Source organism: Chaetura pelagica, unplaced genomic scaffold (assembly GCF_000747805.2).
Source record: "Chaetura pelagica isolate M959 unplaced genomic scaffold, ChaPel_1.0 scaffold344, whole genome shotgun sequence".
Classification (NCBI taxonomy): Eukaryota; Metazoa; Chordata; class Aves; order Apodiformes; family Apodidae; genus Chaetura; species Chaetura pelagica.
The window spans coordinates 11,637,852-11,662,248 of NW_009953098.1; positions in this window are offsets into that span (position 1 = coordinate 11,637,852).

The following is a 24,397-nucleotide window of genomic DNA, read 5'->3' on the forward strand; positions in this document are numbered from 1 at the left end:
CTTTCCCTAATAAGCAGACAGAGACTCTACAAACTGTCTAATCTTTACAGTTTGTTCTTAGCTGCCTTAGACGTTGTAGAATTAAAAAAATCATGCTGAGAAAGGAAATTAGCCTATTAAAAATTAGAAAACACAGAAACAAAGCTTCAGTATCGTACCAAGAGATATGTGGCTTCTGGTTACTGTAGAAGGGGCAATCAATAGAAAAAACAGGAAAGGGAAGAAAGAGCATCCGCAGCAGAGATTTCCTGAAATGAAAAGTGTGCTTGGATTGTTACCTTATTGAATTTTACTACTGTAGGACATATTAAAGGACAAATCAAAACTCTCAAGCACCCATTCTAATATGCAAGGAATTTGCAAGTGAAAAATATCTATAGCTATGTGTTCATTTTCAAATAGTATCTCGAGAGCTTACAAGGTGTGTAAAAGGCAGTAGAGCTGATTTCTTACAATTGTATATGCACTTGTCATTTTTGTGGCTGGGCAGTAGGCAGGAAGGTCTCATTTATCTTGTCCTAGCTGCTGGGTTTTGAGTCAAGGAAGGTGTGTTCTGGGGCAAAACTGGTTATTTCCTGAAAACAGCAAACTATATTCAGCTTGAAGAATTTCCGAGAGTACATGATGGAACTGGCAGGGAGACATATAGTAAATTGTATTTAGGAATCAGAAATCTAGACTGGAAGACCCCTCTGATGAATAGGGCAATTCTACCTCAAGGCTCTTGGCATCTTGGAACCTGCAGAGGATTTCTGAGCCTGGAGATAGAGAATGGAGAATCAAATATTTCAGTGGAGACATGCTCAGCTGTGCATGTGACTCTCTGTGAGGGCAAGATGAAGTTGTTAGTGGCATGTTAACCTATCTGATTGTTCAGCATAAACTGTGAATCAACCAGTGCAACCAGTTCTGCCTTTCTCCATTTAAAAAAACAACAACCAACAAACAAACAAAAAACCCACAAAAAAACAAACCCTAAAACAAACCACAAAAAAACCCCAACTCAAAACCAAATAAGTAGAGGAAGAAGCTACTCTGACTGGCGTGTCTTATTTCATGTGATTATCTGAACAAGATCTAGACTGCAACACTCCCCAGTCCTGTAACAGAAGTTTAGTTACTGTACAGATTAATCTTCAGTTCATATTTATATAAAACCCACCTGTGTATGGGAAACAGCCAGCTCTGGTGATCCATTGGCACAAATCTTGCTGAAGTGTCACCTTCTGTCCTAGGAGATGACTAGACTCATTCAGAAAACATACATAAGGATCAGACTGCTGTCCAGAATATGAAGTTGGAGGTCTTGAAATGTAGTAGTATTCACAAAACACTGGGACCTAGAGTTTGTTCTGCAAGTATGTCTGGTAGGTTGGAAATGCATTTATTTTATTTGATATGGAAAGTTGCTTTTAGCTGAAATGTGCTATTTGTTTACTCAAAAAAACCCAGTTTCTGAATATGCAAGTGGATCACAGAGAGACATTTTGACTTCATTGAAATAGAAGGAGACATACTTCTAACTCATCATTACTGGCCTGCATGCACATCTCCAAGCTAGTCTTGGAATTTTTTTATGTGAGGACTAAAAAAATTAGATATGCTGGAGCATTTTTTCTCTTCCATAAAAAAAAAAAAAAAAAAAAAAAAAAAAAAAAGTTGAAATACTTTAAAAGATTTCAATTAAGTGTATTTAGACTGAAATTGAAATGTTGCAATTGTATTTTTCTTACATACCTTTTAAAAAGACATAAGAAGTATCTAAATATTTAATCATATTTTACTTTAATATGAGTATTTTTTCACTTTAAAGCTAAGTTGGTCACGTATTTAAAATACTGAAATAGTTTTTCTGCCTTTAGTGTCTTGGTAGTGCAACTAAATACCCAGCAGATGTGCATTTGCACCTTAAGGTGGTTAACGGATAGAGAGCCAGAAAGATACGAGCCAGGAACATAACCCTCTGTGTTTGGATTTCACTTACTCACACAGTGAACTCCTGTAGCTTTCATTGCCTGCTTGTACCTTTCAGTCTCACAGCTGTTATTTCATTAGAAAGGTTTTTTTTCCTTCAAATTTTACAGTGCTCTGTGTGTTTTTTACAAATTACTATATAAACAGCAGTACCTCTTACAAATAAGTCTAAAAATACAGATTAGTAATTAAAGAATTAGAAGTGTGGTTTAGAGTTTTCTTTTAAATCTTTACCCCAGTATGTCTGAAAGCTTTTCTGTACTACAGCCAAATTTGGAATAGCTCAGCAGCCCATTATAAGTAACAAGAAATTTGAAAATGGAAGAACTGAATAGATTGCAGTAGGTCAGATTTTGTACCTGGAACCATTATGCAGATGACTGCGTGGCCAGAACTTCCTCATCTCCGAGCAAACAAAGGCTTGTTCAGAACTTCTTTATGAAGCAGAGGGTTGAGGAAAAGATATTCAAAAGTTCAATTCTGAAGTTCTTTGTCTTTGGAAATTAACAGTTTATTGCTTTCCAGTATTTTTCAAAATAGTTTTAATTTGTCTTTGAAAGAGTAATTTCTCTCTCGGATAGATTAGGGCATTCTTGGCCTTTGATACCGCTTTAGCCATATTGTCACTGCTGGTTAAGTGGTGCAAAAGAACCAGGCCATTAGGTAGAAGCAGATACTTTTGTTTGGTGAAAGGAGTCCATTTGGGTTTATATCCTTCTTTAGGTGAAGCCAAGCCTTTTATGCTTTATTAAGTTCTCTAAGTATTTGAAACTTTATTGCATGTCAGCAAATTTCCAGCAAGGCTGTAGAAACAATTTGGTTTATGAAATAATTCATTTTTTTCTGCTTTGCTATGTTATTTGCCTTGGTAGGATGGAACTGTGCTCTTATTTTGACATTTTAAAACTAACTCATTAAGACATTATTAAAACCTTGTAAAATTGGAAAGATGCCCTGCTTTAGTAATAGATGTTGTGTGCTAATGGAATTGAAGACCTTCATATAACTACTTATGAATGTGGTGGAAAATGAATGATGGAAATATATTTGAGCCTTTCTAAATACATCTAAAAGTTGGATTATATTAAAATACTCTCCATTTTGCAATAGGGCTGCTTTAGCCGTGCAGTTCCTATATTCTTTTATAGGCTTATTTTTTCTACAGATACTTTGTCGTCTGCTTTATCTGTTCTTTTAAGGAGAGTATGAGCAAGAATTTGGACTGTTGTACCCAGAGGCAGGAGTAAGAACTGAGATTGAGAATTGACCAGGGAAAGAAGTAAAACAGGAGGAGTACTTTCTGGTATAAGGATTAATTAAGATGTGTGGTGATTTGGACTGTGCTAAAACAAATATATGACAGTGAATACTGACTGGCCACCAGGCTCCTCCATACGACAGGGGTTTCCCTGCTAGAGACCATCAGACTTGCTCTTTGAACACAACCAAGCGCTGCACACGCTTTAAGGGCATATGTATGTGACCTGTCAGCATTAAGTAACTACTACAGTCTTTGCATTGGAAGGAGAAATCTCTTTTAAAAAAGAAATACTTCAGAACTTCTGTTAGTTCAAAAGTAGGGTAATAGCAACATCTGCCATTGCTTTGAGTCTAAACCTGAAAGAGAGCAAGCAAAAAGTGTACAAGAGTTTGTGTCAGGAAAGAGGTGACCTTGGGTCACCTTGCTTTTTTTTGCTTTTTTTGGTTTTTTTTTTTAACCACACCTGTGTGGTGATCACACCTATTTCTAGCTAGGTTGATAAGAGTAACAGTAATAGAAGCATAATCTTATCCAGTTAACCAAAGGAGAAAGTAAACTAGCATATCCTTCAAAAGTCTGATGTGCTGGAAGATGTCCAGCAGCGGAAGGGGGTCCTCAGTCTGTTGTAACATGTGTCATTACCTGCCCAGAGGGGTGCATGTGATGCAGGCACTAATAGAAGAGCTTCATTGTCAGAAGGAGAGAGTGGCTGAAGCACAGCAGCAGGGAAATTGGAAGCTCTTTACAGGAATGCTGTGGATGTGTGTGGAGAATTTGTATCTTCTAATATGAAAGTCCTGAAGTATTGTCAGTGAGTGAAATTTAGGTTCCTTCTGATGTGGCCTCTCCAAGACAGATGGCAGTTCCTTTCACAATCCATAACATTTAGTTGTCTGACTTCAGCTGGCAGCTGCCCCTTTGCGCAGGGTTTTCATAAGAACTACATTTATGGTCTCCTTTGTGTTTGTTACGAGATGGGAAGAGAGATGTAGGTACACATTATGAAACAGATTATTAAACTAGCAATGTGAGGGTGGGCTGAAACTGAAGAACTAGAACAGCTCCTGGAATCAAACAGTTTTGCCAGGCAGGTGCTGGAAACTGAATTTTTGTTTTAGAGCTGAAGTCGCTTTGAGATAAAAGTCTTTCAATCATCTGTTGAGAAACTTGGCCTGCTGAAATCTCACTGTCAATGTCCTTCCCCTCCCCTACCAAGAGTGCGTGGCAATGTTTTAAGAAAAGGGTTTAAAATGATTTTTGCAAAGTCTCATAAATGTTCCATATGTCACTTTCCCTAAAATTATGATCTATTATCTCACTCAAGTGGAATAATAATGCATTGAGAAAACTAAATTTATCCCAGGTGCCCCAGCAGGTTGATTCTTCATTATGTGTTAATCATTAATGGCAATTTTCCATGGAGCATCTGCCAGTTCTAGTCAGCAGAGCTTCCAGAAATGATATTTTAATTTTAAGCACAGACACTAAGAGAAGATAAATAGTGTATTTTTGGGGGTTTTTTGGTGTTTTTTTTTTTTAACCAATGGTTACTCTGTGGTATGTATAAACTAGCTGGGCACACATATTTCAAAAAGCAGCACAAAACAATTTAAAATACCTTAATTGTTTTGAGAACACAATGCTTGAGGTTTACCACATTTCAGAATCCTTTTGGGGTCTATCTTTGGACTATATATAAATAGTTACCTATTCAAGTTCTTTGTGCACCTTTGATTGTGTCTTTGGCTGTATCTTAGTTCCACGTTACTTAAGAGTCGAGTGTGCAAGTGGTAGGGAGCAGTCATTCAGTTTATCCTGGTCCCTGACCTGTTTAGTTATGTGGCCAAAATCAAATCAGGTCAAGATATAATGATCAAGAGCATGTCATCATGTCCTTGGCTTTTCTTAGGATGGAAGTTCATGCTACAGGAGTAGTATGTATCTGAATGTTGTTTCTATAGTGCAAAAGTAAACTCCAAGAACTTATTTGCAAAAAAATGTATCTTATTTTTCATTATACTGTAAAAAATGCTATACATCTTTTTAAAAATTACATTTTAGCAGATAGATTTACTGTGCATATAAAAACTGTTTTTTAAATTATGTCCAACTAGTTACCCACATAAGAGACAAAAGGAACAGTAGGTTCAGGATGTATTCAGTTTTCATTCATGTGAATATAGAAAGAAAGACTTTTCATCACAAGATAACAAATAGCTTAAGATTTTCAAATAATTATTCTGCTAAAACTGAATTGAAAATTTCAGGAAGACATCCATGACAAAAAGATCCTTTCTCTTTTTCTCATCTGCAGTATAACAGATCTGTGTGGTTTTATCATGTTAGGAAGAAAGTGGCGAGTTTTTTTCAGAATTTGGAATATTTGAATTTGAAATTCAAATTAATCAGTTTGAGCTTTTCACAGTCTGGTTGAGAAAAAAATTGCTAAATATTTGGAGCCTGTGTTTTTTGCAAAAAAACTTGTTCCATTCCCAGTTTATGCAGTTTTGTTGTGTTTGTCAGGAACTAGACTAAGAAGCAGAATAACCAAAGAGAAGGGACTGCAGGAATCTGGAAATTATCAAGATGAGCTGTTTGGGATAGATCACAGGGCAGTCATATCTCAGATAACTAAGCTATGTTTTAATTCAGTTTTTCAAGAATGGCCAAGATGATTTCTAGGGTAGAGCCTGATTGTAAGGAGTACTCTGCACTAGCAGGCTTCTAGGTTCCTATTTTTGCAAACTTTTACTGGAAAAATTCTGAAAGACCTTGTAATTCGTACCTCAACCTGCCTGTTCAGGTGAAAATGCTGCTTGTACTGTTACGATTAATAGGAGAGGGTATAATGGTAAAAATTACAGTCATGGCAGTGGAGGGGAATCTGAAGGGAATTGTTTTTCTCTTCAGTAGTCCAATTAGTTTTTTCAGAAGGGACATTCTTAAAAGTAGCCTTATTTTTATTGGTCAATTGAACTGCTTGCTATAAAATTGAAGGATGTAATAGCAAATCTTTGCTGTCAACTCCTAGTTTAGAATTTAATACCTGACAAGAATGGAGAGCTTCAGGGAGAGTCCTGCATATAATGTGAAAATAATGAACTCTGATGGTTTGGTAGTTTTCTATTTTTTGCCAATATATTTATTTATCTAAGTAAGTGGGCAGTTTAAAAATATTGTGGGAAAGTCTTTTGTCCACCATTAAAACTACCAAGTGTCTAGTAATAAGAAGGGCACAGCATGATTATGATAGTGATTGCTTGATCTCTGAGCTTTCTTTTCAAGCAAAGTTTGAGCTTGTGACATTTTCACATGTATAAATTAAGAAATGTTAACATGCAAATAGAATAACAGCTTTGCTGAAGTATTTAAGAATATATTGATTCTTCATTGAGTGTAAGGTACTCAAATAGAGGTAGGGCTTCATGAGATATCAAACAGTTGCTTATACGGCTGACAAGTTTCCAAGAGAGTATTTGCATTTAACTGTAAACTGGAAAATAAATTTAAAGTTAAAAAACAAATAAATCAACATCTAAAAAAATTAACCCTTAGAAGTCCAAATAGTGCCATCACAATTATTGTGAATTTATGGTGGGAAAATCCAGCATGGTGTTTCCACAGGCTCTTGTGCTGCTGTGGGGGAAAATGCTGCAATAGTCATTGGGTGTTTACAGGGACTCCAAACGTGAACACAATTGTGACTAGTCATGGTGCTTTACCTAGCTTTGCTGAATACTGGGTTACAACTTTATAAAATTTTGTTTTAAAATTAATAAGATGATCTTTTTATTTGCAGAAGTGTACCTGACTAAGAAACATCAGCAGCTCTTTTCTGGTCCTGAAGTCATTTAATGTCTTTAATGCAGAATAGACCAGAGTAAATCTAGCTTAACTACATGCTAAAGAACCACCAAGGGGAGGACACTCCTGTTTGTAAAAAAACAAACACAAAAGTCAGAAATGTTTTGGCTATAACCTTGTGCAGGATAAGTAAGTCCCTAGAAAGGAGCCTGCCATCTTCCATGACATCATGAGCTAAAGCAATTTAATTTTCTGATTTCTTTGTGTTACAGGAGTTTTATGGTTTCATAAAGTTCTTTCATAGAATAAGCAGCTTGATGGAATATTACCTGAAAATGTTTCTCAAGTTTATGAGGCACACAATATGTTTATGGGTTTCTCTAATGTTTCAAAGATCATTTGGGTCCTCATACAAAAGATACTGTACTTTTTGAAGTATTTTTATGTATAGTTTTTGATATGCCAACAATGACCATTTCTTGTGAAATTTCCTGTCAAAATCTGAAGATGTCAGATGTTTGTGTAAATAAGCAAGCTAAGAGGAAAACTAAAGAAGGAGACTTTCTGCTATGAAAGAAACTTTAGTCTGCCAATTGTGTTTTATCCCAGTGAATATGAGAGGTGTTTTATTTTGTTTTCATTAGTCTTTTTCTGCCTATACTGATGAAGTTCATTCTGTTTTCCAGAACACATTCTGGACAGTAGTGTTTGAGTCTAGATGAGCACTCCCTTGAGTTCTTGTTTAGAAAAACCTGATTCCTTTGTGGGCATGGTCTTAACTAGAATTAATATGTTGAAGTCTTGTTAAAACTGCTGGATTCCTCTTCAGTGAGGATTTTCAGGGAAGCTGCAATAACTTTAGAAGCAATAGTGTTTTTTTCCCCTTCACGTACCAGTATAGTATCTAGATACAGTTGCTAATGATTTTGTGTGTCAAGGACTATTTCTGTTTCAGGTTAGTTTTGGTTTTTTTATGTTTACCTTTCTTTTTGTGAAGTACATTATTATCCTTGGCTCATTTTCAAACCCATGTATTACTCTGGTATAATAATTAATCATTTCCATTTTCTGATTTTTGGTCAGTATTTGAAGGCTGCTCTTTGATATTCATTACTGTATCCACCCTTTTTAAGTATCATATAAAGTGACATTGATAATAGGTTCTGAACAGGAATAAGTGGTAGCAATCTGTTTTGCAAAATTTCTAGCATAATGGGAGATTATCTCTACTGATCATGGAGGACCACACTTCAAATAATTTTGTACACCAGGCTGACTATTTATTTTCAGTCTTGTAGTGGCTGGAGTTATTTAGCACTTTTTAAATATTTCTGTCATAGTATTGGTCTTCTGCTGTTGATCTAACAGTCCAAATTGAAGATGCCCCTGTATTTTCCTCTGTTTTCCACATTTAAAGTAAATAAAGTAAGGAGACAGAAAAGATTCTCTAGTCTTCTATAAAAACCTGTATGTAAGCAGATAATAACCTTATTAAAAAAGTAATCTTAAAAATTTAAGATATTTGAGCCTTTAAGCTGAATTAAAATGCTTTTTAAAAAAAAAAAAAATTAGTTGCCAAATTTATGGAATACGTCCTTGATATACTTGAAATCACTGTTTGACATTGTTAAAGGAAGAATATCAAAATCCCAACCTCTCTGGAGTCTGTTGTATAGGGTAAATCAATGTGTTTTTACACATCTCTCCATCATTTTGCACTCAATGCTCAGAGGTTTGTGAGACCACCTCTTATCAGTGTTTGTGGGAATTACATGAAGTTCCAAATATAAAGTAGTTCCTAAAAATGATTAATCTTGTCCAGGTTGCAAATACAATTATCCTTTCTGCATCAAGAAGGAAATTTACCAGGGTACCTTGTGAAGACAGCAAGGCACAATCTTTTCAAATCAATTTAATGAAATGCATTTGTCCCACATTCCATGTTATTTGTTCAACCTGTCTTTGTAGGGAGACATTCCTATTGCCTTTATTAAGAGAAGAACCACCTTGTGTAAAGATTTTCTGTGTATACACATTACACAACATTGAGTTTCCTTAGCAATAAAATTTTCATATGGCAAACCCACTGATCTGGGGAGTAAGTAACATATTTAGAATAGGAAATGCAACACTTAATTACCCCCTTGAAGTTTTAAACAATTAGTCTCTTTTTGTAATTAGTAATTTAGTAATCTTGAATTTCCACTTTGCTAATTTCAAGTAATTTCTTCTCCTGCACTGCATTTTTTCACACACCAGCAAGTCTACCAAAACATCAGTTTTCACAGAGTTAAATGCTGCTTGACATTTCTGAAAAACCTTCTTTGTTTAGCTCAAATACATTTTATTGATAGCGTGCACGCTTTTTTACATTCAGCTTCACTGGCCACTAATTTTATTATATCTACCAATAAAACCAGTAACATTACTTTTTCATAACACCGTTTCTAGTATTGTCATTCTGTTGCTGAGATGTTGATTCTGATTTTCAGGGTCTGCTAGGTTAATTTCTCTCTGGGAAAAAGAGAAGGATGCACTTGCTGACTTGTACTGTGTTCAATTTACCTGACGCTTGGAATGGAATCAGCAAACAAAATCCTATTTTATCAAATTTCAGCCCCTCATCACGATTCAAAGAAGGTAATGGTCTGAAATGTTGATAGTAGTTGAACTGATTTTTTTAAAAGGAAAGAAAAAAAGTAAAAAAAAAAATCTGATTACTCGGCAGAACTTTGCTTTTTGTTTTCATAATTAAACAATACATTCAGGCATTGTAAGAGTAAAAGACTCAGAGTAGCCTGTTCTAGTGTGAGGTGTCTCTGTCCATGTGGAGAAGTTGGAACTCAATGATCTTTAAGGTCCCTTCCAACTCCAAAAATTCTGTGATACTTATCTGTCAGCTTAAAGTACTATATACTATAGTGTATCTTGCTATGATCTCTGAAGTCAGCATCTCCTACACCTTTTCTCTACTATCTAACCTAGGAAGCTTGGAGATTGTCTTTTCTCCAACTTTTCAGACACTCTGTGAAAGTTGTTGGTTTTTTTTTAATCCATTTTTCAGTTTCCTTTCTCACACAATACATTGGTTCAGTATCATTTCTGAGCCTTTTCTGTGGTGCTCTATCCATTCTTTTAATCTAGTCTTAGATTCTCTCTCAGAAATTGGATCCTTTTTTAGAATATGTTATGCTTAGCTCATAGTGTCAAGTTTTAATCAGTATTTCTAGTTTCTTGAATTCATATATTGAAGCCAGATCCACAGGATATTTTGTGGTTAGGAGACAGTAACAGAAAACAGGCTGCTGGACAGTAATCAAACACTTCACTCTTTTTGCTGCCTGTTCAAATAAGAAGCAAAAAGCAACATACTACATTGTCTACTGAGCAAAATTTACAATAGTCCCTGCCTGTGAAGTGAAGCTTCACAATGGGTTGCTCTTAAAAAAGAACCTCTATGCAAGTGCTACAGAATATAGAGTTTCTGCCATCAGATATAAACTCATGATTCCTGCCCAGTTACAAGTTCTTTTAAAAAAAAAAGAAAAAAGGAAAAAAAAAAAAAAACCAAACCCACAGAAACCAACAAAAAACCCAGGTGAAGAATGAAAACATCCAGAAGTCATAATGCTGTTACAACTCTAAAGCAAGAAAGAGTTCATACACTTCGTATACTTTTGAATAAAACACAGCACAGAAGATAACACAGTAAACTCATTCCTGTGCATAGGAGAAAAAATGAAAGATATTTTCCATAAACATTTAGGTTCTTGAAGTATAAATCAATATATTGGAAAAATATAAGGCTTTTTTATACATCATAAATATAAACTTTAAATGTAATCTATGCTTGCAAGCTGCCTGCTGCAGTGTATGTAGCAAGTAGGTCAGGTGAACAGTAGAGAGAACTAAGTAGTAAAGTTTTATTCTTCTGAATAATTAGCTTGTTGTATTAGTTAACTGTATTGTCAAGGGATAAGTGGTGAAATTTGGGTTCTGTATAATAGAACACCTTTAACAGTCTCAGCTCTTTATAAAAGGGAGAGCCTGTGAATCCTCAGGAAAGTTTCATGATGCATCTGGGGACTGAGCCCGGTGGATCCTTATGGCTTGGTCTGTCCTTACTCCTCTTCCCAGATTGATTGAACACTCTCTGTCCATATAGCTGCCATTTGGGCTGGACCTGCTTTTCTTGATACTGTTTTATTCACTCATTCCTAACCCCTTCCCCCCCACTGCTCCCATCTCTTGTACAGTTGTGCCTCATTTCTAAACATTAAGACAACAGCATACTGTGAGAGCTGACTGATCCAAAGGGAATTGGAGCAGTAAAGAAAGAATCCTTGGAACAGAAGAACAGAGAAGGCCAAAGTGAAAAATTACTTTAGAAGTTGCTACCTGAACCAGAATTTGGAAGTCTGGAAATGAAATACCTAAGAGGGATGCAGATACAATGATAATGTTAAAATTCATATAAAATAGTGATTAGTGAATTATCCTCAAATCCAATAGAGGAATCCACTATTTGCCCCTCAAGAAGCAGGATAATATGCTGATTGATCTTGGTCTCACACAGAGGGACTCTCCTAATGATTTGTTCATTACTTGCTCATTCTCATTCTGCTCATTTGTCTCTGTTCAAAAGCTACAGTAGCACCACCAAAAAATGTAATGCCAAACAATCATGGAGAAGTAAGGATACATCAGGGTATTAGGTTGAGGATTTTGCATAAGAAGCCTTTTTAAAAAACACTTTGGTATTTACAGAGTACAGATAACCATTTAAGATATTTCAGTGTAAAAGCTTTCTGAGTGCCTATTTCTAATTTCTGATGAACTTTCAGATTTTATTTTAATTAGGACTTGATCCGTGGCACGTAAGTCCAGCATTTGAAGTTTGTAAGCAAGAAACTACCTGCCAGTTTGCCATTTATATGTGAAGTAGTCAGAGCAGCAGCCTGTTACCCCAGCCACACTTTTCAGGCACTGGAATTTCTTCTGTTGGTTGCAGCTGCATTGCACACCGACCTCAGCATGCCAGGTAAGTGCTTGATATATCTTTAATCCTTGCTACAGATTCAAGACTGTGGATTACTGAGGGATCTGAATGGTACCTCAGCTCTACTCTTGGGGCAGGGCAGATAATATTCAAGCTGTATGTGCAGATCCGCTGGTCAGGATCTACATCTGGGGTTCATAGGGAGACAAGACTGTCTGTATGTGAACAAAATGTAAAACAGTAGAAAAATTGTCACAAATCATAATACCGTTTGCTCTGATAGTAATGAATCATAATTCCATTTGCTTTCTGTCCCATCACAGTGTTAGAAACAGGGTCCTGTGTACAGATCCTAGTGCTGTGCTAGTGTTAGCCATGGAGAGCCAAGAAAATAGTACATCTGTTTTCTAGTGTCCAAACACAGAAGTGCATGTCTGCACGATGGAACAGTGACATGCAGGAGGAAGCTTGGGGTTGCCTAGCAGTAATTCATTATGGCTTCTAATACAGTGATAGGTTGCTGTGAAGAGCTTTTAAGAAAGTGAGGTGGGTAAACGCAACAGTATAGTATAACAGGGAAATTAAGAGGAAAAATAACCTTTATCAAAAGTGACAGAACTAAGCAGAGAAAGCCTATTGCAGTGGGATGCTGTAAGGATAATATAATCACAAGTTTAGCATAGGAATTTGCCTCAGGGCAATTACTGTTCAATCTAGTTGCAGAGGAATAACTGCTTTAACCCAACTTACAATGAAAAGTAAAAAGGCTTCATTATTCATATTAGCTTAAAGCATTTTAAATGAAGTAGTTTTCATCTGTATTATCCAGCTTAAGTGCCCAGTTTACAGATGTAAGAGAAATTAATAATGTGTGGAAAATTGCTAATTAAGTGTATCTTGTGCATTACCTGAAGTTGGAATAAAGGCTGCATGTACATGTGCTCTTACAGAGAAGGAAGTGTGTGTATGAGCTTGCAGCGGTCCCACTCTATCCTTTTGTCACAATTTTGTGCTCAACTACATTTGTTTTCCTGATTCATGCAACATAGAGCATTTATGTTTTAAACTGCTTTTATTAAATATATAGTGTTTCCTTCCCGTGGGAATTGTATTTCAGTTCCTGAAGCAATACTGATACAGATTAAGTGCTTTGGTGTCCTTTGGATTAAAGTATGTTACATAAAACATAAAATGGTAATTAAAGACCACTGGTAACTTAATAGTGATCATTAAGTTAGCTTAGAGTAATAAGCCACATGGGAGGCCTTTACTTTGCCTCTTTTTTATTTAATTTGGGTTTTTATTTTGTGTTTCAGAAATAATCTGGAAGCAGGCTATGAGGCTAGTCTGAAACCATAGTGATGGTTGCCACTCTATAAGTACCGAAAACATTGAAAGTTACAGGCTTCATGCTCAATTAATTACTGCTCCTACAGTGTGGCAGGTTTTGTGTGTGGTTTTTTTTGTTGTTTTGTTTTTGTGGTTTGTTGTTGTTTTATTTCTTTCCATAGGCAAAGGTCATGGCAAGATTTTAATTTAAAACTGAGAATACTTTAGAAGAGAAATAATAAATAGATGAGTGGACTAGAGACTTTTAAGTGCTTCAAGAGGTGTTAAAAAAGTTTTGAGTGGTCTTAGCTAAATCCTGTAGTTGTTTTTTAGTTCTGCCATCCTTCATGTTTCTCTTACCTCTTTTGTTTCAGTATATGAGCTCTCTAGTACAAGTGCTTATGTATTTCATATTTTTTCAGAGTATTTTAAGTCCCCTAATAGCCTACAGTATAAACTATCAATATAGTTGTATATCAAGTTTTTCCTCAGATATATTTATATATAGTCAATTGTGTGTGTATATATATATATGTGACTATAATGCATACATATATATATATATGTATATACATTGCATGTATTAAAATTCATATATTTGTATAATGGACCATGTATGAAGTGTTACCATCTATTGGAGTGCTGGAATTTCAGAGTGCATGTGGCCTCTGGCACTTTAAATCTCTATGGACTCTTTAAGAGTTTCCAAAGAATATAACTTATTCTTTCCATGTTATCAGCACAGGGCTTTTATTTCATACTGTGCTTTCAGAGAACAGTGTTGTTTGCTGAGGCACAAATATTATTTCCTGGATTTTTGGACTGTCTGTAGAAAAAGATAGATCATGTGGTTATTCAGATTAGCTTTAATTTACACAATATTATGTCAACATAGATCCAACAACCAGCTACATCCAGCCATTTGCCTGTTCCCTTTCATCTGCAACTAGTTATCTTGATCAGAAGTCATTAAATTGCTGCCTACCTGCTTCAGTGTGTTGGAAGGGAGTGGGGAATAGTCTTTGCTGTTTAAGATGGATGGTTCACTTGATGTTAACAGGAGGAGAAAAAATTTCCAATCATTCTGCACCACTGGAGTCTGGCATGAGCTGCTGAGAAAAAGGAGGATAAATGCCATCAGAAAAAAGGCAGATGTGAGGGTACTTTCCATGTAGAAGGAAAAATACTCTTTCTAAAACAGGTGTCTAAAATGCATAAAATGCCAACCTAAAAGTGGCACAACTTAGAGAGTTTACCTTGCCTTAAATAATGGTTGTGAATAATTTAGCACAACTGACAAACTTTTTTTTTTTTTCCAAACCCTTTACATATTGAAGTCATTCAATCATAGCAGTCTCAAGGTATGTAATTGTTTATTTTCTTCTCATTATGGTTTGTTTTTTTTTATTGCTTGCTGAAGTGCTCTTTTGTGATCATATGTTAAGTAGCCGCATTAAATTATTTTTTGTTAGTTGTTGCCATAAATATAAAAATTTCAATTCCAGGGCAGCACAACTTTTCCCATTCTCCATGCTTCTTGCAGAAAGCTCTGACGTGGTTGGGTGGTTTGGGAAAAAAAAAAAAAAAAAAAAGAGCTTTATGTTAAACGTTGGAGCACGCTTTAATCTGGACTTTCTGGCTCCAGCCAGACTTGTGGAAAGCTGTGACTGTTTTCTATGGCTGAAGTTGTTTGCTGCAGAAGAGCAGGAAAGGAGGAATAATTTTTACTCTTTTATAAGAGTGCTTACTACCCTGCTCCTGATAAGACATTATTATTAATATTATTGTATAATTCACTATTCAGTCCAAGGATTAAATCTTGATTAAATGGACTGTATCAATATGTATTCAGGAGATGCATTTTAATTACTTTAAAATACAATTAGAAGCTTCAGAGTTGCCATTTCCTTTGTCATTAAGGTACAGTGCTTTTTTATCATCTTCCTTTTCCTTCTTTTCAGCTGCTTGAAACTGCCCTCCTGCATCCTGAGTTGCAATGAAATATTTTACACCATGTACTGTTTCTCAGCAAAAAAGGAAAGGGTTAGATACAGGGTTAGTGGCTTCCCAAACAGTACTGATATGTGTGTCTGGGAGAGAAAGAGTCAAACTAACCAAATCTGATTTGCCATTTCTTTCCAGCTTTCACTTTTCTAGTGAATGTAGTGTTTGTTGCTTCTTCTGTGTCTAAGTCTTCTACCACATGGTTGGTGTTGCTTAGAAACGCTGCTATTATAAATGATCCAAATAAAAGACCACATTCTATTAACTTTGCTATAAAAAAGAGGGGTTATCTGCACAGTATCAGGATTTATGTTTCACAAAATACACCAATCAGATAGCTTTCAATTTGGATGTTCTTGATAGAACAGTAGATGAAGTCTATAATGTTAAGAGTTTGGAAGAAGATCGCCAGCTCAATGTGTTTGAATGATCCCTCCAGCTGAAAAGCCCTTGATGCTCTTCAAAGAGCTTATAGCTGTCTACTGGGGAAAGGAGCCTTGTGTGTGAGTTACAGAACAGCAGAACTCTGGGAGTAACTGATTGTTTTGGTTCCTTAGCTGAAGCAAGAATGCAGGACCAGGAATGGTTCTATATGACCTGAACCTTGAAAGGGTTGAAGAAGTCGACATACAAAAAAAGGAAAAATGTTTTGGCTCAAGTTTAATGTTTTGAAATATACTTCTTTTTTTTTTTCAAAATTAGAAGAAAAACTTCAAGTCAAAACAAAAATAAATCAGGACATCAGGAAAATACAGGAAATACATTTCTTCCAGGCAAATATACTTGACAGATTTGTCATTAATCAGCAGAGAAAAAAATTGTTTAGCACAGAATTAATTTCTCATTAAATAACTTCTATCCTGAAAAATCTTCTGACTAAGGGAGAGGGCCTAGTTTTTAAAGATCTCCCCAATGCTCACACACAAATCCTCAGACTGTGGCTTAGTGTGTGCATGGCAGCAATCCCTTTGCAGCCAAAAATCATGTCAGTGATTCCTCCAGACAGCTTGATGACTGAATCCCATAGTATTTTCCAAGGCATTGGTAATAAATTACAGTATTCATACATTAATGAAATTTTGTAGCATTGGCTCTAAAGTGTTTTGGAAAGCTTTTTTGCTTTAATTTCTGTTTGGCTTGGAGTGGGCCTGAACTGTCTGTAGAGAAATGGACTAGAGTATGTACAGATGAAACTGATTAAATACTGGTTGTCACTCTTCATTTTGAAGCCTTGAATTTTTTTTTGCTTGCTGTCTCAAGTTTGATTATTAAAATATGTATGGTAGTGCTCACCCCACGTTACCTGTGAATGTTTTCTGCTTTGCTAATTAGGTGTCAGGATGTCAGTGACTAATGTAAAATCATTAATAAATTACAAATAAAAGCCATACATATGTACAGAGCCATTTAACTAATTAAAATGCTGTGCAGCATGAAGTACACTAGTGATAACCACTTCTGACCTTTGAGTTGGAGCTTCATTTGCCTGGAATTTCACTGATTGATTAAGTAGATGATAATAGTCAAGTCAGAGTCATAGCTGTAAAACTCATTTGTCACAACAATGCAAAAGACAATCTCCAGCTGTCATTATTGAAGAGACTTCAACAGATTTTATCTACTTTTCAATCCTGTACCTATTTGTTATTCGGCATTTCCATAACAGGGAAATGTGATTAAGGCTGTAGTCCCAAATAGTGATTAAGACTAAATCATGACAAAAACAAATGGGTGAAAAATAGAGATAGGTCTGGGAAAACTCTGCATTCTTGCTTAAATAAGCCTACCTACTTTTTAAATGTTTTTTTCATAGGAAGGAGGCTACAGGCATCAAATTAAATGCAGTGAGAGATGGACAGAATGTAATTATAATCATTCCTAGTATACCTGAAGTAGAAGGAAAAGTAACTTAGGAAAGAAACTGTCACCAGTGCAACCCTGGGCTTTCTTAATGTCCTGCAGGGTTTTTGACCTACATCCCAGTGCAGTGGTTGAAGCTAAGACAAAATTATGATTAATAACTGTGCGTCATAGAATCCAGTCAGGGAGGCATATTCCTGTGCTAATTTTCAAGGCAGTGAAATTATGTCACCAATGTCATCTTGTCTACTTTGCTGTTCTATAACTTTAGAGAGCACAGATTTCATGCTTTGTTTTGGGGTTTTTTTGAGGGCTTTTGCCTGAGCTGGTGACTGTTTCCACTTTGTTGCATCTGTTTTTTATCAGAGCCATTATGATTTTTTCAGCTTGTGGGTTGTGTTTGGAGTATTTTAAGAAAAGGGGAGATTTTGCTCAGAAGCCAACCTAAAGAAAAAAAAACACACACCAAAAAACCAAACAACAAAGAAGAAGTCAAAACCAGAACCTCCCCTATCCCTCAAACTCATGAAATAAAATACTATGTTTCCAAGCAATATGTGCTCTCTCCATACCCCAGCTGCTCTGTAAAATTGGTTTTTGTGTGTTGCAGTTTCCCTCTTTTCACCCAAATATCCATTTCCCTAAGCATATGCAGAGTTCTCAGGATCTGTGCCTCATGGCTGCTCTGCCATCCAGACTGCCTAAGCTCTACAGGACCTGGGAACCCAGCCCAGAACTTCAGGTTTCCAGCTCTGCAGCGGGGAAACCCCAAGAGTCTTGGATTCAAACCATAGTTTTGAGGTTTACAGGTTTTCTAATGCAAACACAGAAATGGATGGAGCAATGGCTCTCCAGGTTCTCAGCCTCCTGTTTGAGAGCAGGGAACATGGGGAACCACAATTAGTTCAAGGGCATCTGAGAGGGGTGTAGCTCTGGGATACCTTTCAGCCCTCCCAAGACTGATCTGATCATGCATCACTGGTAAAACCCTTGGTATCAAGTGAGAGTTTGGAGCATCTTGTTCCCAAATTCAATTCCAATCCAGATGCCCGATAGGTTCTGGAGATATGTCCTTCAGTAGTTTAAATTTAGCTCATGGTGGGGAAGCTCTGTAACAGACTGGTTGCATAAGTCTAGGTTCCCATATCATCTTGGCCAGTCCTGCATCTGGTTGGTCCTGCAGCTCCATTGCAACACAAAAATGGTGCACTGGGGAAGTAGGGTAGGCTGTGTATACTCTGAGCCAGGATCAGTTAGGGATATGCACCTAATCTTACCAGTGTCATTTTATAGAGATGGTTTTGTAGGATTTGTGTGGGATCAATGTCTCCTTAAGATATAATCAGTTGGAGAATCATGGTTCTTTTTGTTAAAAGACAGAGCTCTCAACAACACAAAAACCTTCTCAGTTACCAGATCTAGGATTTTCCAAACATCTGGTCATTCAGCAGAGCGATATGAAGAAATAAGTAATATAAATAAATTGAAATAAATTTTCATTACAGAGCTCTCTGAAAAGTCCAATATGAATGGATTTAATTAGCTTGGGACACTCTGATTTTCCTATAACTCAAATGTGTCAACTTTACAACATGCAGGCCCTTAGGCCATCGTTTGAAGTGAGTCATCTTTATTTTACACTGTGTTTAAACTGGGCATATGTTCCGGGTTTTGTGATCCCCTGTAAAATGTGGCGGATTGCAACCGGGGACTTTATTTTCATACCTGTAAATAAACAAAGCATTGTTTTGCAATATTTGATTAAGTCCAATTTACGATCAGTCATTAAACAGCTCAAAGAACCATTTTTAGAGCAGGCTCTGGCTCTGCATTATTATGCCTTCAGTTAAGGTAATTGGAATTCAATAGAGTCCTGTCTGAAAGGATATATCCTACCAATGGGGTAAGTGCAATAAGGATCGATTTGATAGGCTTTAATTACTTTAGTGCTCATCTGGTGAAAGTTGTTGGGTTTTTTTCCTTGTGAACTGTGTATTACAGATCTAGTGCATACTCACAAACCTAGACCTCTTTGAGACTTCTATAGAGCAGGTGCATCCAGCAGTGGGGAGTATGGAAAGATAGACACGATAGTGGGAACTTTGAGTTCAGGTTGGATTCCTGCGTTGGATCGCTTACTTTTTCTTTCTCCAGAATTATGTTATGTGCTCTTTCCCTTAAGAGGACAGGGCTTGCACCAGAATTCAGTATTGATGTAGATGTGAAAATGCATGAAATAAATGAAGACATCAGCCAGGGGCCAATTACATTGCATGCTATCAAATGATACTAAGAAGACCTGAGCTTCCCATTCAGAAATGATAGTAAGAATGACACTTGTGAGAATATTTGATTTGCTTTATAAATGGCTGTTCAGAAAAAAGAAAAAGACAAGATAAATTGCTGGTTTTATATAGCTGTATAGGCAAATTAAAACAATAGATTATAGGATGCTGGAAAACTGTCCTTGCTCTTTGACTTCTGTCCACATATATTATTTGAGTTGTTGTTTATACTGGGGATTTGCTTCCACTTCAATCAAGGACGAGCTGCTGTCAGAACTGCTAATCTGCTGTAAACACCAGCCTGTGTAGGGCTGTGTCCCTTTACCACAGTCTGTCCTCTAACTTACTGTGGTTTCAGGGAGGAGGTGTTTGTGCCGGTACAAGCAGCAAACTTCATTGTATGCCCTAAGACTGGGGTCAGCGTGAGGTTTGAGCTGGGTGACAATATTTTTGCTTGCAGCTATTGGTCATTGCTCTGCCCTGGAAGAGGGTCCCCATTCTCTGTTCTCCTCAGCTCTGCTGGGATGGCAGCACCTGTGGCTGTGCCCTAGCTGAGACGGATACAGATGCACAGCTGCATTAGCAGGAGTGACAGTTCCACCTTGGGAGAGGAGTGAAGGCAGGGAGGTGCTCAAGGGGGCTGGTAGGCTCAGCTGCAACAGCGCTCTTCTAGCCCAGTCAAAATCTGCATTGTACAAATAACCCACTAGCTGAGTACTGCTGGCTGTGGAGCAACATTCTTCTAATCAAGGCTTTCTAGAGGCATCAGAGAAACCTGTTGCTAGTGCCTGCATCAGTATTTTAAAGGAGTTAGAATGAACAATTGCGGGCAAATAATCTTGCAGTGATCTGAAAGACTTCTCGGGTGATACCACTTCTCTGTTTGCAGAGGAGAATGCCAGGCTTCTGAAATGGATGCTTTCATCATCCCTATTAGGGAAAAACTTATTCAAAGCGATTAGCTTTTGCAGAGGGTTCCTATAGAAGAATTCAGTTTTGCCTTGTTCCTTCTTCTTTGGTTTTATTCTGATTCTTTCCTCATTGCTCAAAAGCACGAATAAGAACTAGAAATGCTGTAACCAGTGAACAGTTAACTTTGAGAAGGTATAAAATGTTTTAATTCTCCTGGTTCAGATATATAAAACAAGCTCCCCTAGGGAGGTGTTTTTCCTTGTTAACTCATTTATAAGATAAATGAAGCTACAGGTGTTCAGCTTTAATAAGGCATCAGTGAACAATTATATAAGACACTAAAAATCAGGCTTGAGTCTTTGCAGGAAGGAAATGAACACTTAGTGAAAAAATACTTTAAAGCAGAACTGGACAATCAAATACAGGAGAAGACTTTTAATCTTTAATATTTTAATAATATATTAAGGATGTTGTTGAAAGAAGGGCTGTACATTTTTATGTGCGAGATACGAAAAGACACCAATAACATATACAGGAATAACTGGTGCTAACACTACTGATAAAATTATTTTGTGCTTGGATTAAAATGTTCTTTAAACATTGCTTTAAATTAGTGAAGAGCCAGCTTTCCACTAACAGAGTATGTTGTATTCCCTTGATTTATGAAATCTCATTTCAATTGCAAACGACTGGCTCTTCTGTGTTTGTGCCTGAGCACTGTATAATTCTGCAGACAGCTCAACGAGCAGCATTGCTAAAAGAAAGAGGAAATTAGATGTATTAAAACTGAAGATTCAGTGACATTCAGATAACAGTTTTGGTCTTGTATTTCTCATTTGTTAGAAGGCAGATCCTAATAAAAATTTGAACATGTCTTAGCCTTCAAAACAATGATCTGTTTTATTAACCTCAACAGAACAAATTTAGGACAGAGATTCTGACACTTTCTTAATTATAAGAGGATATCTGGTGAAGCACCTGGCTCCCATTTGTCTTCATCTGAACTTACCTTTTTATTCTTCATCAGACTCCCTCTCAGCTTCTGTAATGAGAACTGGTAAATTGGACCAATGCTCATCTCATATGAAATTCGTTTTAGAATTATTCTCTAGTGATGCAAAGTTGAGACAGAGGACAGGGGGCACTTCAATAGTGTTTAGTATCACTTGCACTTGTAGGCCACTAAACATGTTTGTAAAGTCCCCTGTAAATGTCATATCAAAGATCACATAGGATGCCATACCTTAGTAGCTTATTTGTGGGGATGTAGGTAAGTGAAGATGTGGGTTCAAAGTGGCTTTCCACTTACCTATTTGATACTCTCAGGTGACATGAAGGGCTGTGTAACAGAGGCATGTAGAAGACTGAAACACTTCAGTGTATGTAGGTGCTTTACAAAGGGAAGAATGATTGTTGTAACGAGGCAATGTGCATCATTGTCCTGCAGTGAACACAGTCTGCAGCTGCAGAAATACCTCTGCAGTGCTGCTAACAAGAGGGCTTTGTGCTCATTTAAGAATAGAAGACATTGAAGTTTTAAGATGAGTGAAAAATGCAACATTACCTATATTTCCGATTCGTTCCCTAGCAAAATACAGAAAAAATAGTTGATCTTTTTAGATCTGTGGCAACTACTGATACTGAACTTACTATTTATCTGTTCTTTCAATAGACACAAGACTTTGTACAAACATTATTAATTGGAGTAAATGTTGGTCGATTCTGATATTTTACTTCTATTTAGCCTCGCTATGTGCTTCAATGCAGCTGTATATTTAAACCCCTCTACCTACATACGTGTAAGTAGACATATATATGTGTGACTTTTTATACACACAGAAGTTTCTCTTTCTGATTTTGCAGGTGTGTTGACCTCTTGTTGATACTAGAGCCTGTATAGTGATGAACCTTTTTTTTTTATTTTAAAAATGTTTAAGACTGAAATTGGTCCACTGTTTTCATGTAAGTCTCTTTTGAAGACAGTAAAAAATAAATATTTGGTAGCTCTACTTGTCTCTTTTTGAGAAGGTAGGAGTAACTTTTTTTCTTTTTTTTTCCCTGAAAGCTGGTTGTGTTGCTTGTTCTTGCTGGCTAATTTCTTAACTTGGCAAGCCAAAGTTTCAGAATTAACACAGGAAATACTATTCTAGGGTATTAGTTGAAATTTTTGTATTTAATGGCATTTCTAGACATGCAGTTTCATTGCAGAAACAGATTTTCTTTCTTTTTTTTTTCTTTCCCCCTTCTATACCCTCCTGTAGGTTCATTAAAGCTTGGATATCATAAAGGGTTATTCATAGCTTGGTATTGCTACCTGTAAGTCATAGCCAAACTGAGAAAATTCCAGCAGCTTGGAACACATGTGAGGTCCTGGGGGCATCGTTAAGTACACAGGTATTCTTAAAAGATAACTTAGTTTGAGTGAACATCTAGGATAATTACACTGGAAACAGAAAAGCAATCCTTTAACTCTTTGTTAACAGATCACTGTCATGATCCCCTCTTCTTCTGTAAAACATGGAATGATGTGGAATTTGGTTTTATATTCTGTGGGCTTAATTTGTCTCTTCATTAATGTAAAATCTTAACTGTTTCTCTTGCATGGGAGAAGGATCATAAACCTGTGCTTCCCATTGAGAAACTGAAATTATAATTGTGCTTGGCCAATTTATAGATTAATATATTTTTTCTGTAGGAAGGTGAAGTTCTAATATGTTTTCCTTTCTGGTTTTCCTAAGGTTTGTATCTATTAAATTATGTATAATATAAAGTTTGTTTTAAGCATATGCAATTTGTGGTGTGGCTATAGTAACAAATCTGGCATATCCTTAAATTTTGGTATTTCTTCCTTCTGTATCTCTGCTTACTGCAATTAGACCTTTCTGTAGCTAATGAAACATATGCGATTTGTTTGTTTATGCCCGAGGACTGAATTTGTTGCTGAATAATGCAAAAACATATGCAAGAACAAGTATAGTAAATGGAATTAGGAATGTGTGCATAGAGGACGTGTGAGCGAAGTCAATTGAAAGAGATGTTAAAGCTTTGGCTCTGTCTCTACCCGCTCAGTGCGGGTGGAAACATGTTTATGTCCATACTTGTGCATCTGTGCTAGAGTGGGAATTCACCAGAGGCTTCACAAGAATGGCTAATGTTATTTGAAAAAAAATTAGTAGCTTGTATGGATTTTTACCTTAAATGGAATTAAAAGAAGCAATCCTAACAGCTCAGACTTCAGTGGGTTCTTTGGCAAGATGCCAACATTTGCTTTCCTACCCTGTGCTCTACTGGCAGATTCTGAGCAGAGCAGTCTCTTTATACAGCTATCTAGAACAGACAGCAAATGAACATCCACATTTCAAGTTCAAGTAAGTTAATATTTGAAACCAGGCCTACAGCATTTTGCTAAGATCTATTCTGTGAGATTTCAAGGCAACTTCTTCTTTAGTAAAAGGCTATCCAGGATCAACAATTTGAATTTCTTTCCCTGACACTTCTAGCTTACTAGTCTATGAGTAATAGTAGTAACCTCCTTTTTTGAAAACCTGGTATTATTTCAAGCAGTCAGGATAAGATGAAGTGAAATACAGTTTAATTAAAGGGTATAAAAATGCTGCCAACTTATGTTAGTGGATTAGATTTCCTTCCAGAAATAACTTCAGTGGAATTGCATCATGAAAGTATGTGGTCCAGTTCACTTTATATTCCAAAGAGTGTAGAAGCAGGGAAGACTGGAGTTTCTTATCAGTCTTGTATTAAAAATTCTGCCTTTGATGTTTTTTTGATTGAGAAACTGCTGTGGTTTTTATAGCAGCATAGTGGGTGTAGAAGTTGCATTTCCTTTATCCACAACACCTGCTTTTCTCTGGCATCTCTAGTGATGTGCAGTGTCAATACAGTTTTGCTCATAAACTCTGACAGATTCAGTATATAATCTCTGCCCCTGCAGACAGGCTTCAGGTCTGCTGT